General features: G+C 42.1%; 1 long non-coding RNA gene across 1 annotated transcript; it reads right to left on the bottom strand.

Annotated features, from left to right (window-relative positions):
- Positions 1 to 5443: 5443 nt before the first annotated feature.
- Positions 5444 to 14663, bottom strand: LOC129384812 (uncharacterized). The gene is made up of 3 exons (XR_008612448.2): positions 12588 to 14663; positions 7573 to 7657; positions 5444 to 5617 (listed from the first exon to the last, which is right to left on the bottom strand). It is a non-coding gene; the product is annotated as an uncharacterized lncRNA (long non-coding RNA).
- Between the last annotated feature and the right edge of the window lie 4443 nt (positions 14664 to 19106).

Below are 19106 nucleotides of genomic sequence, written 5' to 3'. Positions count from 1 at the left end.
ATTAAATTACATACTGGATATGACAACTAACTGTGGCCAAGAAAAAAATTAATGAGTGCTTTCCGTGAACATCACCCACTCTATGTTGATAGGTTTATGTTTGTGCTACTCAAGTTTTTTTTTTTCCATTGTGAACAAGCAATTAATATGTACTTGTAATGAATGTTTATTTCCTTACTTATCGAATATGGTGCCAATGCAAAGGTTGTGGAATACGCCGAGAAATGACCGATAACAGCGTTACAACGACCTAGTTCATGTGTGGTCTTTTTTTTTTCCGACAAAAAAAACAAACAAACAAACAAGCGAATTTTTCTTTAGAAATTCACGTGACAATGCGCTCCGCATCAGTAATATAAGTGGTCTCAGACAGAAACAGTGTCATCAGTGCACTGCATATATTATGAATGTGCAAACCTGGGGCACAGTCTTGTAAAGGTTCGCAAAGCGAACTGTTACCAAGATCGCGCTACTTTGCATTTGGTAGGGACTGTACTTGCACGCCAAAAACTGCTGACATGTCGAGAAAAAACTGCAGCTGCTCTTTCCCAGTGCCCCTATTTGACAAAGTTTTTGTAAAGATTGATGCAATAGTGCGCAGAAGCATTGTCATGGTAAGGGCAGTTTATTTTCACCTTTTATTTATTTCACGGGCTTTCATTCTCGTGCCTTCACAAATCCTAGGCTGTCTTAAATGCTGTTACCGGCCATTTGTAACCATCATACAAAGCTTTTCACTGACATCTCATCGATTAGGTAAATCAAGACACTCATCAGATACAGTGAACACCATTCAAGTAGTGCACTCTGGTAATTTTTCATTCTTGGCAACCTGCAGTTGAGATAGCAGAATATTGCAGAATAAATGTGAAGTGACGTAGTGGTCATTGCATATTTGCGAGTATTTTATATCTGTTTTGACACACTGGTTGGAAAAAAGACATGAACGGGCATGTTAATTGCACTTGAGCTATGGTATACAAGTTTCCCTTGTTGTGCAAGGGCGTCTACATTAGACAGACGGGAAGGGGTATCAATGATTCATAATAAGGTTAGTTACAGCGCAACCTAAGACAAGGACAACAGAAGGTACAAAATGACGACACGGCGCTGTTTTGTACCTTCTGTTGTCCTTGTCTTAGGTTGCGCTGTAACAAACCTTAGTATGAATCCCAACCAACTGGCCCAACTTGCCGTTCTGATGCAGTATCAACGATTGCTTGGGCGAGCATAGATACAACCTTCATAAAAGTTAACGAAGTAGGCCCCTTGCCATGCATTGCAAGACTTGTGGATGCAAACTAGTTTTTTTAAAGAATGTGTCATCATAGGATGCAGTAACATTCAACTGATGCGCGAGATTACTGATCAGGCTAATGCCATTGCCAAATACGTTAGGGTGTGCGTGAGTACACCCTCCTTATCTTTATCAGGCAAGGAACTTTACTTTCTAAGTTGGTCGGCATGTTTTCAGTGAACTGCAGCCGTCTGCTTCTTGTAAGGTTGTTGTTTCAGTTGTTTTTCTCATGTGTGCTATGAGCGGCGCATATAATGTGCAGTAGGGTCGTGGAATAAGACCAGTTAGAAGTTAGTGCTCATCTTGTCACCTGTACTTTTTCTTCCATACTCAAACTGAGTTATGCTAAAGCAAGATAAGAATCCGTTCAGTCAGTTTGTGCCTTCGAACCAGTTCACCTCCACAGTGCACAATGATGCTATTATAAAGGGACATTGAAAATATTGTTTATTTTCTTTGAATAAATAAAGTTTAGTATGAAGATTCACACTGCATTTTGCAAGTTTTAGTTACCCTAGTATAAATTTGTATTCTAGAATGTGAAGGATGAAAACAAGCATTTCCAACCTTACACATTTCCAATGACATCTAATCACTACAACTTAGAGGAAAGGCGCTACGATCTCAAACAGTCGCAACTTCTATCCGCGGTTGTTGTATATAAAGGCATTACGCACCGAGAGAATATGGTCAAATCTTAAAGCTAAAACTACGGTAAAGGCTTGTACCAACACGCTTAAACAAGGGAGAACATTTCAAAACACATAGTGCGGAGGTAAAAAAAAATAGATCATGGAGTTTTACTTGCCAAAACTACAATCTGATTATGAGGCACGCCATAGTGGGGGGACTCCGAAATAATTTTGACCACCTGATGTTCTTTAACGTGCACCTAAATCAAAGTACACGGGTGTTTCTGCATTCTGCCCCCATCAAAATGCGACCGCCGTGGCCGGGAATCGATCCCACGACCTCGTGCTTAGCAGCCCAACACCATAACCCCTAAGCAACCACGGTGGGTACAGTGCACAGCTGTGAAAATGTTTCCTATACCAGAAATAAGTTTTTGGCCAGGGGCTCAAGAACCGGGGGAATCGCGCCCTGTCTGGCGCTGTTCACAGTGCCACCTCAGCCAACTGGCACATTTGCACGCGAGAACGAGAGCACCAAGTCCGGCCATGACTGGTAAACCCATATGACGATACATTACCAAAATATACAGTAACTAAAACAAAAGGACGCGTACAAACGAGATGTGTCCTTTTTATTCAACTGACGTATAATCTTCGCGCCTTCTCCCCCTTGTACGATATAGAGGTTACACAGTTCTGCTTATTCTATCGTCTTACATCATGCATGCGCACTGAGCACATCAATACGTTCTGGATATCGCAGAAGCCGTTGTTCACGGCGTGAGACTCACGATAGCGAAGTCAAATGCGATCCTTCTAGAAATAAAGAAATTGTTTGCCTGCGACAAACTTTGCAAACAAGAAATAAAATACGAGCTTACCAAAATGCTTCGTCCAGGTTGGTGGCGGCACGCAGTTCGTTGGCGTTCACCGTTGCGCATTACGCTGTGTTGTTAATCACGCCGCCCTCGCTTGTAGGCGTGAGAAGAGCATCAAAGTATTATTCTTTTCTGTCAAATACTGCTGCTTCGTAAGTACAAATAGAAAATTTTGAGTTGTCAAGCCTACCCCAGCATACTGGCACATAACAGCTTCCCGCGCTCAAATCTCGCTGTGGATTCGAATTCGCGCTGCGTGCATTTCGATGAGCTGTTGGGGCGCCACCTAGAAGAGTTTGAATATGGACAAAACAAAACAAAGTTCTAACGTATGTCCGTCTAGATTATTTTATATTTATTTATTTAAGATATAAGGCACATGCTGTTTCGAAAATACTCACGGCAAACAATGTTTCAGTTTAGTTTCTTTGGCCCCTCGGCCCCTCCGATTTATGTCCATTGTCACCTGGCCTGCGGCCTTTAAACGATATTCCTTACATATTGTGGCTCAATGTCGAGGACATTAAACCTGGTTGAATGGGGTTTAAATGGAGGGACAATATTTCGTTTTGTAGAGTATTGCTGCTGGGGATAAAGCGAGAAATATAGGCTGCTTCTCGTCGGCAAAAGGAGCCGGACGAGCAAGTCACGAAATGCAAGAAAACGAACGGCTTGCATGATTACTAGTACAGTCTCGCTTGGTTGACCAGTGAGAAACAGCATAATTAACAACCTAACAAATACAATGGACAGCCGCCAAATCGTTGGTCAATTAGACATGTTAATGATGAGTCAGAGTGGTTGTTATTTCGTGTATGTCCGTTTGTAAACGTGTTGTGCAAAGCTTCGTTTATTCGATGTTGTGCCCCATTTCCACCAGAAAAAGAAAGAAAGAAAAGCGGCGTGTTTCTGTTGACGCGGCACGTGCAATTGAAACGGATTTACGGGCAAGCCGCGCGTGTCACGTTCACACATATATCGCTCAATAAAGCATTCCGGCGGTATCGATCGACATACCGGCCGCACCACTGGTGGTAACGGCTATAGTGGTACCGGTGGTAATAAGGGGAGCCGAAAGGACCTAGAACCTCAGGGCACTACAAGAATATATTTCATGGTTTCACACCTGCTTACTGCAAAAGTGTACAAAGTACATGCATGGTATAGCACTGTACTCGTAATGCAAAAATAAACGAATTAAAATTAATTTGTAAACTAAGAAACCAAGGTGAACCTTCAATAATTCACGAACAGGTAGGTTCACACTCAATTGACTCATGAAACAGTATGCTAGCTGTGCCAAGAATCTTAATTAGTCGAGCAATTAAGGGTGGTGACTGTCATGTGCAATGCCTTGGGCAAATGCATGCAGAAGTAGGACAATAGCTGTTGCTCTGTCTTTGCTCATGCCCTATCAACTGATTAATCACTTATTTATTTATTTATTTTTATTTTCACATACTGTAGTCCAATTGGGCTATCGCAGGAGTGGGTTTGTACATTGCATATAACAAAATATTTTTCTGCACAAATCAACTTCAATGCCTTAAAAAACATGATAACTTCGATATAAAAGATACAATCAGTATAATAAACGCAGCATGAATCAAGTAAATACAATGATTTTTCTAATTTACCTAGTTTCACCTGGGAGTAAGTTCCATTTTTCAATTGTATGAGGAAAGCTGTACTTAAACAGGTTAGTATGCAGTTGAAATGGAGCAAGGTTAAGTTTGTGGCTATTCCTAGTAGGTTTCAAATTATCAGGAGACAGATAGTTGTTCTTTAATGAGTAGTGTGGGGTGTTATTTGAATTCTGCAACAATTTAAGGCATTCATAATCACGCCGCTTGGACAGAGGTAGTAAACCGATTTGTTGTTTATTTAAGTCATTATTCCAAAAAATTGGAGAGTTGGAATTTCCCCTCACAAGGCACTATTGGCAATAAAATCACCTACAGTGCTTGTCGAATGGGTGCCGCAGTGCTACAGTTGACCTGCAAAGACGGGGCCGAACCCCTGCTTAGAAAATGGAAGAGAGGCCGAACTCTCTCGAGCCCTGGCTAACTTTGAGCACTGACTGTGTTGAGTGGTATACTGTATATTGTACTACCACACAGTACAATGATGTATATTAATGATTAATACAGTAATATTATGTATATAATAATAATAATAATAATTATAATAATAATAATAATGATTCAGATCTGCTAGCGTATCTGCATCTCCTTCCTTCATGCTACAGAAAATGTCTATGGAATTCTTGCTGTCAAATCAATAAATATATACTTCAGAGCATTGTTGCGTTGTTGTGGCATCACTGGAAACATCACTTCACAGCATTAAATCTTTATCGGTCAAACCTGTGCTCAGAAAAACACGTGGCACTCAAAGCACAACAACCCAGCGGCGAGCATGGTGTGTCAAGCGAGTCACATGACTCGTCAAAGGTCGTAACATAATTGCTGGTGCTGTATATATATATATATATATATATATACATACCTTCCGCAAAGTACAACACTATTTGCATCTCACGTTGACTGATATCTTTCAATTGTTAGTAGGTGAAATGCAATCCACAGAAAAAGGATAAGCAATTGTATGCATATCTATCAGTATAATCACGGAGTATCAGGCTGGGCATCAACCAAATTGATTCTTAATATCTGTAACTGTGGCGAGGAAAGCATATGTCGCCTTGAAGAAGACAAGTCCACTTGTTGAAACATTGGCTCCTGCTTTCATCTTGTTCTCGGTTTGCTCATCGTCTTGAATTTCCATTTCCTGCCTTCCCCATGTTTTCCCTGGGTTTGTATACATGGTATTTTAACACGCAGCCTAACAGATTGCAGATTCTTCTCCTATATGCATAGTTGGTATATAATTGTGAATCAGCAACACACTAAAAAAACGTTTTCTTCTAGCATAGCACTGAAGCATACAAAGTTGAAAATTTACTGTGCCTACCTGGGCGTCATTTCACATATTTAAGAGGTGAATCATTTTTCTTTGTGTACATGTGCATTGGGCTAGCTCCCAGATCAAACTATATGCCATCAATCTGCACAGTTGGCACAGTAGGAATTCACAAGACAAATTTTAGCAGAGTGCACCTTGTTTACACTTTTCTGCATTTCTGTATGCAAGATATAACACTACAATTTCTGCTGAAGATACTGTGCTTGTTGTGCAGGCCATGTTTTGATGCTAATGGATGGCACCTGTATAATCATGTAAGACTTTTGTGAATATATTGGCACAGCAGCACCTTCTGTTATTTTGTATGTATATTTCTGACCAGCAACACAACCAAGCAGAGGTATATTGTGCTGTAGGCAAAACAAGTGGCCACTTAGATTTGGCAGCTCTAGATGGGCACATCGCATCTAGTCGTTCCTCACCCCACTTTAACATTTACATTTCACCAATGGCAAAGGACAATGTTGGATTCCGTAAAATATCCAATTTCAAATGCACTATGGATGACTGACTTTTGAAAGAACAATGAAGTGATGCCTGGAAACCTGTCTACCAACTTTCTTCCCATATTAGTTACTATAATGCCTTACAATGTGTCTTAAGATTCTTCACATGGTGCACCTAAATTTGGTGCTAGAGTGGAGAGGAGTGCAGTAGTTTGACTTTACCTAGGGTAGCAAAATGCCTCACAACACTGCTACATCAAAGTAGCAGTGTTGCAGCGCTCAACGGTGCCCTTAAAGGCTTCAGTTGCGCCCATCACATAACAGGGGCAGGGAGAGTACAAACATAGATGAGATTACAAAGAAATAGTTACAACAAATAATAGGACAAAGTACAGAACAAAGGTATGCTAACATTGTTTAGGTATTAAGAAACAGAATGTAAGAAATCATAAGAATTGCAAAACAAAAGTTATGCACACAGCAAAATAAAATGTTGAAAATATGCATGCACACATAAACTACGGTATTAATACAGGTATTTATTAGTAACTCACAAAAACAACTAAACAAGAATGTAATAAAAAAGGCAACTAATTAACAGTGCGTAGCACGTCGTAAAATTTTAATGTCAGATTCTGTGGCAATATCAGAGGGAAAGCAGTTCCCTTCAGTGATGGTGCAGGGTATAAAGGAGCATGCATATTGTAACGTGCGAGATGGTGTATGCTTGAATATGAGGTGGTGATCCCGGCATGCAAATACGACAGGTGGTGACTGAAAGAAATCATTGTGAAGAGAAGTACGATTATAAAGTTTGTCAAGCAGGCAAAGACGCACTGATTTGTGGCGAAGGGATAGTGCTTGTAAATCAGTACGTGCTTTTAATGATGACACGGAAGTGTAAGATGAATAGTCGGAAAATATGAAGGTGAGCAGCCCAGTTTTGAACAAATGCAATCTCGTCAACAATGTTTACCTGCCAGAGTGCTATATTAGCGATGCGTATTCGAGCTTTGTGTGGATTAGTGTAGTGTAAGCAAGTTTATGTATGTTGACAAAAGCATGCTTTAGGTTTAATTTGATGATGCCAAGAGAGTGGTGAACTGCTGCAAAGATGGAGTAAATGTGGTGGTTTCATGCTAAGTCGTAATGTAAATGAAAACCTGTGCTGGTAGTTGAATGTTAAACTGGGATCTTCGAAATAGTCGATGACTTGTGAATTAATAATGTGTTCCATAAGTTTGCGAATTGTACTGGTTAATAATATTCATTGGTAGTTAAAGGGTGATAAACACTCGCTGGATTTGTAGAATGGGATGACTTTAGCCACTCACCAGTCTTAAGAATGAACCCAGGGGGTATGTTGCGACACTAGCTGGGACACATTCTTGAGCAGCTTGTTATTAAATTTGCTGTGACCTGTTGTAGATGAAGTTTTTAATCTGTTTAGTAAGGTAAAAATGCCCGACCCACTAATAACAATTTCAGACATGTCAGATTGCATGGGGAAGTCAGGGCATGCAGTGATGTCTTCACATTTGGACACTCAACAAAACATGTCATTTAGTAACTGCACACACTATAACTCAGGAACTACATCACCACCAGAATTAGGATTATGTCAGGCTGTGAATAGGGGTTTATTACGTGCCATAATCACTGTTATTCATAATAAATCATAGCTGTAAACCTGTTGACGTGTGGATTTTAGTAGCATCTGGCATTCTTTGTCACATAATATGTATCTTTGCCATGTCTTGGCTTTTTTTTTTATTTGCCATTCTATAGAGCGCTTCATTTTATTTATGAGGTGCTGCAGGCGTTTATTGAATGTTTTGTTGCATCTAATGCTGAGAAAAAGGACGAACATTTTGATAAGATTTGCAAAGGTGGCTCTAAACATAACCAGTTCTCTTCAATAGCTCGACTGTGTCTGCAAAGGTGGCTAATTAACGATTATGCCGAGTAATGTTGGCCCTATTGTAGCACCTAATGTGTTTAGTAGTGTTTTCTTTTTTGTTAAAGAGAAGTTAAGCAGACGTACTATAACTGCATGATCAGACAGCCCGTCCAGGTGAGTAATGCCGGAACAGATTAGAGGATCGCTGGTCGAGATGAGGAGGAGGAGGAATAAATATTTATTTTTGAAACAGTATCCCGGGTTAAGCCCCAGTTCTACTCTAGGTGGGAGGTCTCCTCATTCCAGGAATCCTCTGGCCTTCGCTGCCTCCTTGGCCCTGGCGACGAGGTGTCATTGTTGCTCCAGGCCCTCGGAGACGAGCTTGGCCTCTCACGTTTCAATGAGGTCTTCGCTTTCTTGTCTGGCGTTATATTCTTTCGGTGAAGGCGATGCGTCTGTATCTAGATGCCATGGACACTCGAGGATCAGGTGCGCCAAGGTGTATGGTAAGCCGCACATTGGGCAGCGGTATCCTTGTAGCATTGGGCATAGTCTGTGCATGAGTATTTCCTTGTAGCATTTGGTATAGTCTGTGCATGAGTATTCCGTCGGTGTAAGTGTTACTCTGTAGTCTTCTGAGTGTGGTACTTTCTTCTTTGGTGAGCTTTGGGTGAGGTGGTGGGTGCAGCCTGCGTTCCAGCCTGTGATATTGAAGGATCGCTGAGTAGGTGATGGGTACGGTCTCTGCCCCTGCTGATGCAGACTGGCATCTTGAGAGTAGGAAGGGTTGGCCCGGCAGGTGTGGCCTCGGGCCACGGCGTGTGCTGATTCGTTCCCCTCCAGCCCGTCATGCCCAGGAACTCAGGTCACGCAGGTGTAGCGGATCGAAGCGCTGTCGTGCTTCAATATCTTTAGTGCTTCTGTCGACACTAGACCCTTAGCATAGTTCCTGACAGCTGCTTCAGAATCGGAAAGAACTACAGCTGCGTCTGCACGTGGTAGTTGCTAGGGCGATCGCCGTCTCTTCTGCAGTCTCAGAGTTTTGCGCACGGACTGTGGCAGACGCTAGCTCTCTGCCCTTAGAATCTGTGACGTTCAGGGCGTAAGCATTTCTTTGCGGGTATTTGACTGTGTCGGTGTATCTGGCATCCGGACCTTGCCTGTGTCTTTGCCGTAGGGCATCCACTTGGGCTTGTCTTCTTTCCTTGTGGTACAATTGGTGCTATGCACAGGGATTTGCAGATGTTTGGAGGAATTCTTTCTTTTCAGTCCGTGGTGGCCTATAAAGGTTTCACTGTAGCTCAGCCGTTGCAGCACTGATCTCCCGGTGGGCATGAGCTTAAGTCATTCTAACTGACTGGCTTTACGAGCTTCGGCTAATTCTTGCCAGGTGTTGTGTATGCCCGTCTTGAGAAGTCTCGTAGTCAAAGCCGTAGATGGTAGGCCCAGGGCAGTTTTGATGGCTTTGCATATTTGAATGTTAATTTTTTTCTACCTCTGATGAGATCTAGAATATTGGCCAGTGTACATGATGAACAGGTTGGGAGAGTAATGAGTTGAGGTAACATGAAGTGTAGACAGGAATGAAGGAAAATATGCCATTGAGCGTGAGCAGCTGTGACAGATTCTGTTGTCCAGTTAATAATGGAGAAATTAAAATTGCCATAAATGATCACAGTAGAATGCCAAAATAGCACATGCACTTCATTTAGAATGTTTTGAAACTCGCTTGAAAATGCACAATTTACATCCGGAGGGCAGTAGTATGCACTTATGAGAACATTCTGCTTGAGCATTGAAGTGAAATGAAAATGTGCTCTAGGAATGAACGAATGCCATTTGGAACTGCAAGAATTTATTTTTTTAAAGCTATGAGCATGCCACCTTCTATGCAGTTGCATCATTCACAACAAAAAGTGTTGCATGAAGATGTGAAAAGAAAAATTTTATAGTAGATGGTATCGTTTAGCCACGTCTTGATTAGTACAAGAAGAGATGTCACGCATGAATCAATGAGTGATGAAAGTGACATATATTTTGACATCAAACTTCAACCTCTAGTGCATAAGAATGACAGGTTTGTAGACGTGTTATGGGTGTGTGGTTGCATAAACTGTCAGTTTCCACACTTGCATAAGATGAAGGTTTGGCTTGTCATTCGTAAAGCATGCTGAGACAGACGCACTGCACAATTTATTTCCGAGTCCCAAACATATGTGTCGTTGTTGACCAAGAGCTTGTTAAAAACCAAGCAAGCTTAGTGTGAGCTGTCTCATACTGACTACAAATTTTAAAAAATTAATAAGAAAATAAATATATCTGTCATCCTGATTGCTGATTTGCTGTTCCTAAGTGATGGAGTAGTGTGAAAGTGACATATTTTATTTGTACATATTGTACTCAACCCACTGCAACAGTAAAAAAAAGGAAAGAAAGGAAGGAAAATGTAATTTTGTGAGATTATACAGATGGAGCATCCTTCTTTTTTTATGCTGAAGTAAACAATCAATATATGCACATGTGAATACGATATATGTGCATGCACTAGAATAACTTTCACCAGTCATATTATGTCAGCAAGACAGCAAGGTGGGCGAATTGGTTAGGATTTATCTTAGTTTTGGTAACAGCTAGCGCAAAGGTACGATGAGTAGAAAACGTTATTAAATACACGAGCAGGGCTGTTAATGGTTTGTGAACACTTTTCTGTAACGCTATGTGTTATATCCGCGTCCACAGCGACCAGGCCGGCATGGATAAGCGTAGTTTATGATTCAGCTCTTCCTTGTCATTTGACGCGCTGATAACCACGACTTATTACAATACGGCAGTTTCTTAACGTTTGCTAATCCGGCTTGGGCAAAGCTCCCGTCGTTGTGTGCCACCTCACGTCCGCCGTACGCGGTGCCGGCCGGGCAATAATAGATTGACTTTTGGATGGTAGTACGCTCGCTGCGTGAGGGCACGCCGCAGGTGAAGGGCATGGGAAAATAGCCCATTCTTACGACGCGGGGTTCGGTATGCGACCTGTGATTAGCCCGAGGGTTCAGATTAACTGCGTAGCTGTTGCGCGGCCCAATGCTTCGCGCTGCCCGATTGTAGACGGTGGACATTGTAACATATTTTAATTTCGCTTGCGTTTCGCTCGCGCAAGAACTTTCCACGACTCGCTGACTTCCCGTCTGTTGCCAATGAATGTTCCCCGGCCAGACGCTCCTAGGTCCAAGCCCGGCCCGGGCCCGAGTCAGCAATTGCTTGGCCGCCCCGAGCATCCTTGGACCGAGTTTGGCATATGCGGCCGACAACGCTTTCTGTCTGGCCAGCGCTAGTAGTAATATCGTGTTTTGTCAACAATTAAGTTAGCGTGTTGACGGTACGTGAAACGTCGATCGCTTCCGTATCACAGCTCTGTTGGCATTAGCCTTTTTTTTTTTATTGTGTTACACAATAGGTGCGATTGCGATCACTTTATTCCGACGGTTATGCTATGTAATGATAGAGCAGGCAGGCCGGATCGAGGTGCCGTACTCGCTAGGGCCTTTCCTTGCCGTGCTGCGCGTACACTATCAACGATAGGTCGTTTATATGGACGGTAGGTAATAATAATAACGATAACCCCGAGAAAGGAATCCATTGACATACTGGCCCTGGAGATAGGTTCATGTTTGCCGAATCGCACCGTATGTATGTATGTATGACTCGGTCGAATTGGCACGTACAGTTGAGAGGCTCTCATGAGATATGCTCGCCGACGACATGCCGATGAAGTGCTGTTTAGTATTTTTCTCGCACGCAACTATGTAAACGAACTTCCTATTAGCGTGTAGACGAATGATGAGGGCGGCATATAGGTACAGTACCGTACATATTCGCCTGAAGAGGAACATTACAAATGTGCACATGGTATTCACATTTTATTAATTTAATGATGATATATGTGGGCTGTGTGGACCTTTAGGGTGTAGTGTAATATGCAATGTAGGAATGAAGTATTAAGAACACAACAACAAAATTTCTTGTCATATGACCAACTGAGTAAAATCTGCTTTTCAAGTGAACAAACATACCCCACAGGAATGCCACTTGTAGCTTTTTCAACTGAGCTACCACATTTTTAGTCACATATGCAGCTAGGGTATGCAATCCAATTTTAGAACATGGCTTAATTAGCAAAAAGCTTTCATAATCTTGAATACAGTTAATGCATTAGAGGTGCAGCCTTAGTTACTGTACACACTGCATAATCTGCACACTGCAGAGCATTAATTTGCATAATTTGTGTTGCACTTTCTTCTGCATGTGGCTGCAAGCCTTTGTTTTCAAGAGTGCGCCTAGGAAAGAAAGTGTTTGTGTTTGGTTTGGATGATGCACTTCGGTGGCCAAGAGAAGAAACATGCAAATTATAATATTTTTTTATTAAGATAGCTGCATTGGACCAGCAGGACCTACCTTTCATACCATGATTAGGGCAAGACAGATGGCACCTGACAAAATCCAGAAAATGTATCATCCACTCTGAGTAATTGGTGAGCAAGCTTCAATACCATGAGGGGCCAGTGAGCCTTGGCTTTGGTATGACAGGAACAGTCTTGAAAATACCAAAACATATGTGCATAAGGGACAGGAGTTGCCTCTGTCTGAAACCCACTGATGACTCCATTATAAACGTAAGCAGCAGTGCTTGTGCCATGCTCTGCTGCTTAATTTCAGAGAGACTAAGAGATGAACGAAAGGCATAGATAGAAACATTGAGAGGAGCATTATTTATGTTCTTTTGCAATATCATGCTGCAATTACCACAAATTATAAACACTGCAATAGTTGTCTCTAGCTTGCTCATTTTAATAATCGTTCCATTCACAGTCTCAACTCAACAGCATAACACAACATATTAACTTATTGCGCTAAAGTCTGAGAGTGTGTTGGTTACATATACTACATTTGGTTACATTTACGTATACTGGATGAGTGAGGGGCATATGAACACACTTAGTGCTGCTTTCCAACTGAGATTATTCAATCCATTGAGCAACCTGACTTTAAACTTTTGCAGGTGACTGTTCAAGTCAATGCACATACATTTACCCACATCTACTGTTTGTTCTATATTGATTTCTCTTTTACGAGTAATCACTGTGGATTATAAGGGATATTACAATTAAACATTGAAGGCCATAATTATGAAAATAATATGGCCTTTGAAAACAAAAAGCATAGACAGGCCATCAAAATGACAGCAAAAATAAAGAATAAATTAATTGTTTGTTTAAAAAGAAGCCTAATAAGCTTATTAAATCACCCATGACATGCCTCTTAATTGGCTCTTGAAAGTTGAGCTCCAAGACTGGCATGCTGTGTATATCACTGACAGTAAGCACCAGACTAGCAATACCAGAGTAACAGGGGAATCACCCATTGCAATCACCTCTGAAAATTTAGTCAATGGAGTTAGAGAGCTCTTCTAAATCACCTTTCTAGCAGCGGAGTAACACTGTACCATTTTGGAACAATACATTTGTGTTTCTCTGACATGACCCAAATACCTCAAATGGATCCCAGTACATATGGGAGAAGTAACCACGAATGGCCCTCCCAACCTCAATGAGAAGGCCGACCGAGCCGCGCGAGAACTAATCCACCGCGTCTCGGACAGTGACGGCACAACACCCCGCAACCCCCGGGGAAAGGGGAAGGACAGCGGGGAGGCAACGACAACGAAGTAGCGATACGAAACAACAGGCACAGACTGGTCACGTACCACGACATACTGACACACTATACGAAACGAGGAGAAACATACCCACAACCCCGCAAACAACTCGACAGGTTTCAAGAAACAGATTGGAGGAGGTTGCAAACCAGAATATTCCGAAACCCAGTACATTTAGACAGAGTAAATTCAACACAATACCCAGACGCGAGCTGCAAGCTCTGCAAGCACGAACCCGCATACAATGCACAGATCTCATGGAAGTGCACACAGATCAGATCGATATATCTAGAGGACAAGATAGAACAGGACCTTCTCGAGGAGCGATAGCTAAGCGCTCTGACTAGCTCGGAACTACACGACCAACTATGGGCTATCCAGTGGGCCCGGGCAGCAGTGGAAAGGCTATGCCTCACCGCACATAATGCCCGGGTGGCCTGAGCCTGGGCTGGAAACCTTGCAGATCCTTTTCTCATTAAAGTTATTTCCGTACGTCCCTCCCTGGTTCAAAAAAATTTACCTTCCTAAACGCCATGTGCATCTTTAGAGGCATGCCTTATAGAGATACACTGGCAATTTAATCTCTCCCCCATGGATGCTAAAAAGTCTCAAAAGGCAAAATGCTACTCCCTGATAGATGCTTCATATCAAAGAACATTTGCCCTTTTTACACACAATGCTTTGTTTAAGGTCACATTCAGAGCAAGTGAAAAGCACAATTAGGCCTATAATTCCCTGCCTGTAATGATACTTTGTACAAACTTGCTGTGAAACAGTATTGCATGAAGCTACACTGACTCTCTACAACTGCAGAAGATTACTCTTTTCATTCAGGCAGCAGTGACATTTCTTTCCATTCATAATAAGTGAGTCAAGATGCCTGTGCTCACAATATTAAAATTACGTATTTCCTGATAATAAATTGCAGTTAAGAATACTGCGTCCTTGACAGTGCTTGCAAAATTGATGCAGCAATGGCTGTCAAACTTGACGTAAAAGCATGTGTCGCATCAGAGCAAACTTTTCAGGGTAGAAAGACGGTAAGTGAGCCTGGCACAAGAGGTGCGGGTAGATACATGTTCTTGATGTTGTTGTGTTCTTTGTTATCTGCCATGGCATTGAAAAGGCCAGAGATGTGTCCCTGTACCTAGTGTAAGCAAGCATTAAAAGTGAGTAGTTGTGAAGCTTGTGTATCTTCTGACAAAGCTATGTGGCTTTACTGTCTTGCTTCAGCTGCTAAATGGCACTCAAGGAATTGGTGTGTCTGTATTTGGGTGAAGTTTGATAAAAATGAGGCTGCCTCATTGGTGTCATGTGTGACTTTACCGTGTACCAGCCCCGTTCTGCATACTCTTGTCATGTATGGTATGAAGCTCAAGTAGAGTTGCAGACATCCATTGTAGATTCCTTATTTTTATAAAGAGGGAAGTACTTAAGGCTGACTGATACTATACTTCCATCTCTTGTAATAGCAGCGTCTGTACAAAATACATTGGTCCAAAGGAACATCAGTGTACAGCCGTGCCATGGCCTTAAGTCTGTTCTTGCACCCAAGCAATCAGAAGTGACTGCAACATGCAACCTCTTTAATTCAAATGCTCATTCACATTGAATTAGCAATGCTGCCGTGGTGTTCACCTGGGCATGTTCTTGAGCGAACAGAGGGAGAGCAGCTATTGCCCTCATCACGTTTTGAATAATGATCTCAATCTGGTCCCTCTGCTTCAGTGAGGGCCAGTAAAACTGAGCCTGATCAATAATATGTGGCTGGAGTACAGACCAAACAGCATTACTAGCTATTTTGGTACAATCTTCTCCACATTTAGATGCAATCCTTCATATCAGGTGGAAGGTTGACATTGGTGTCTTCTTTATTTTGCCTAGCCAATTTGATCTTGTTCCGGATTGGCGAACATCGAGACCAAGGATCCGTACTTCTATTTCTTGTAACAAGGACCAGTGCCGGTAGCCAGGAATATATTGGTGCATGTGTGTGTGGGGGGGGGGTGAGCATTGTCTGCACATTGTCCTATGCCAGGTAAACAGACATGTTGGGTTCGGGGGCAAGGAGTTACGTTCCCGGTGTAGAGCATGCTGCAAAGAAATGCCGGTCTAGCCTGGTGTTGTTGGAAACGCCTTTCTCAAACTAATTGCCAATAATTGTTAGAAAGCTATATTGTGGCTACTTTTCCTTGCAGCAAGGTGTGTATTGTCCAAAATGAGTGATGCACGAATGATGGATGTCGCTGCACCTATTGCTGCCTGCAAATGTGAGCCACCATTCAGGAGCACAGCAGTACTGGACGGTAGTGCTAGTAAATTTACATAATTAGCAAGGCTTCAATATGCATACCCTGGAGTTAAATGTCAATATTGATTAAAATGGCTGTGACATATGAGTAGGCTTTGTTTTTTGTGGCCATTATCTGGCTTTCGCGCACCCCCTGGATGGGCTGTATTATTCTTGCATCCCTCTGACAACAAACATTTGCTTGTGAGTACTTCTTGCTACCTTTATTACTGATTTCTTTTCTTGATACTCAGATCCCTGTCTTTGCAATGTGGCCTCTGGCTGTTTATGTTCTTAGGAATGCAGACTTGTATGATGTTAACATATCTGAAAAGAAGCAGTATACACACTGAATACTTGAATGATAGAAAGCCACTGCTGTAAAATTAATGGTCAATCTCGGAAAGGGTCACCTGAATTGGCCACAATGAATAATTTACTGAAGCTATAAAAGCTGCTTTTCTGAATAAATTTTCCAAGACAAATACAGCAATATGCATGTCATGTTTGACGAGAATTCACAATTACCTGAAGCATATTTGCTTTGAGAATTAGTCCCAGGTGCCACAAGCACACTTGATGCAGAAGCTTGAAAGCAGTAGAGTGACAGCCACACACCTCTACCACGTGGAATAAAAAAAATCCCAGACGGTAGCACACTACTCACCCAGCTAAAAAAACAAACACATGTTGTCATTTATTGAAATTGCTCTTTATTTTTAAAAGTTCAATTCAGAACAAGTTACTACAGAGTGTATTAATGTTTATGTTGGTTTTCATATTACACACCCCTCTGTGGCAACAAAATGCTGCACATACGCAATCAGTCATGCATGCCCTCCTACAAAGAGTGAAATGGAATCTGAGTGAATCAAGTGACATGTGGCTCATTTGTAGTTGTAGGTAAACTTGATGGCTGATAGCACTAAGGGCAAGTAATAGTAGTATAAAGTTTATTTCTCTTAGTGGTTTGGGCGGTCGGTGCGTCCCTCAGTACAGGGCTCCACTGATCTCTGTGGTTTGCTGGGCTTGATCGAGAAGAGCTCTCTGGCTCTCTACATCTTCACTAGCAAGCCAAACATCCCAGTGCCTGTTACTTGGCACTTACGCCATAAGGGGCGAATTGGAATTTGGAGGCTGTAGTTTATACGTTCATGTTACGTGGGCAAGAGTTGGCAGCTCCTCGCACCAAGAACACATACTTTCATAGAATGCAGGGTGTACCTTAGTGAGTATTTGTAGGTGTAAATATGTGTTAGTCTGTACACAGCGCGAATCCCTGGCCTGTTCTTTCATAAGGTTGGAGTGCGGGCGGCTGTATTTTTGTCTCTCCTTTTCCTGGTTTTCGAAGTGTCGTGTGGGTCAATGGGAGTTCCTTGAAAGGACTGACTAGTGCTCGGATGCTTATTGCTCGAGCAGTTCGGTCCACCCTCTCATTTTCCTCGAGTCCAGAGTGCGCCGGGCACCAAATTACCACCTGGTGCAATTCTGTGAATTTTGTATGGGACGGTACCCGTCATGCACGAACAGCATGCTGCCTTAGAGTCCATCATGGCCAATGCAGATTGTTTCTTTTGCTTCTGTATCTTGAAAGGCCAGCGCTATGGCTGCTGCCTCCACGGTGCAGGTTAAAGGGTTCCGAATGGAAGTTGTTATCCCTGTGGACCAATTGAAGGCCACTATTTTGAATTTGTCTGTTGCCACTCTACATGCATCTGTGTAGTATACGTCTGGATTTCTTTCACATTTCTTTTGTAAAGCCTTTGATTGCGCTTTTCTTCTGCTTTGGTGGTGTTCCGTGCTCATATTCTTTGGGATTCGTGAAACTAGAATTTCCTCTCTTGTTTGTCTGGGTAGCAAAACTGTTTTTTCTCAGCCATACTGCGCTATCAGGGGATATCCTGCCTTTTGTAACAGAGCCTTTCCTTGTTTTGTAGAATTCAGATGTTCTCTCTGAGGCATGACCACATGCCGTGTCATGTTCTTCATATGTGTTGTGAATACCAAGAGCCTCCAGCTTTTTGGCACATGTGTTTTTGGGAGCCCTAGCTGCCCTGATGATGGAGCTCGATCACTTTAGACATTTCAGCCTTATTTAGTTTTTGAAAGGGGAGGCTATAGGTCACCCTGCTAATAATTAATGCTCGCACAAGTCTGACTGCCTCCGCTTCTTTGAAGCCTCTTTTTTGTTTTGTGACTCTTTGGATCATTTGTGCCACATTCCTTGTTCTTTGTCTTAATGTTTCTAGCATGTGTGATGCCCTGCTGTTGTCTTGGTACAAAAACTCAGAATACATTCAGGTATGTGGACACCAAGGGCAAGAAACAAGGAAGGAAATTGAGATTGGCTGGGTGGTTTCTTTTGATGCAGTGAAACGTAACTAAAGTCCAAGTATGCATTCACACGACATCTGCACATGAACACGTTACTAAAATACATCAAAGCCTGACCAAGCAAACAAATTCGCAGGCCTATTTGAATTTATTCCATTTGTCCTTTTCAGCACTGGTCAAACGTGCAATACATGACTATGAAAACACAGTTAGTGTCTGTATACAAAACAAAAAAAAAGAAATTGTAGGCTGTAACTGCCTGAAACTGTGATTTCTAATGCACAAACCTTTGTGCATAGACAACTTGATACAAGGAAGTGCTGGTACAGATTTCCCAGTGAAAATGCATGCAGTTTGAAGCTTATTGCACAAAACTGACAAAATGAACATAATTGTGTGCACACACTGCGTGCCTCCATTTAACACAGAAACAGGCTGGCTGTTCGCATTGTTCATGCTGCATAACAGTAATTTGCCGCCTTAAAAATAATGTTGCTGTGACGCAAATCGCTCCCAGTTGAAAAAGACAACAGGAGTTCCTGTCGCAACTACGGAAATTTCTGTTGTACGACAGAAGTTCCTGATGTTTCTGTAGTTGCGACAGACATTTCTGACATTATGACAGAAATTCTGA

Source organism: Dermacentor andersoni, chromosome 5 (genome assembly GCF_023375885.2).
Source record: "Dermacentor andersoni chromosome 5, qqDerAnde1_hic_scaffold, whole genome shotgun sequence".
Lineage (NCBI taxonomy): Eukaryota > Metazoa > Arthropoda > Arachnida > Ixodida > Ixodidae > Dermacentor > Dermacentor andersoni.
The sequence above is the reverse complement of the archived record's forward strand: the minus strand, read 5'-3'. Positions and strand labels throughout refer to the sequence as shown.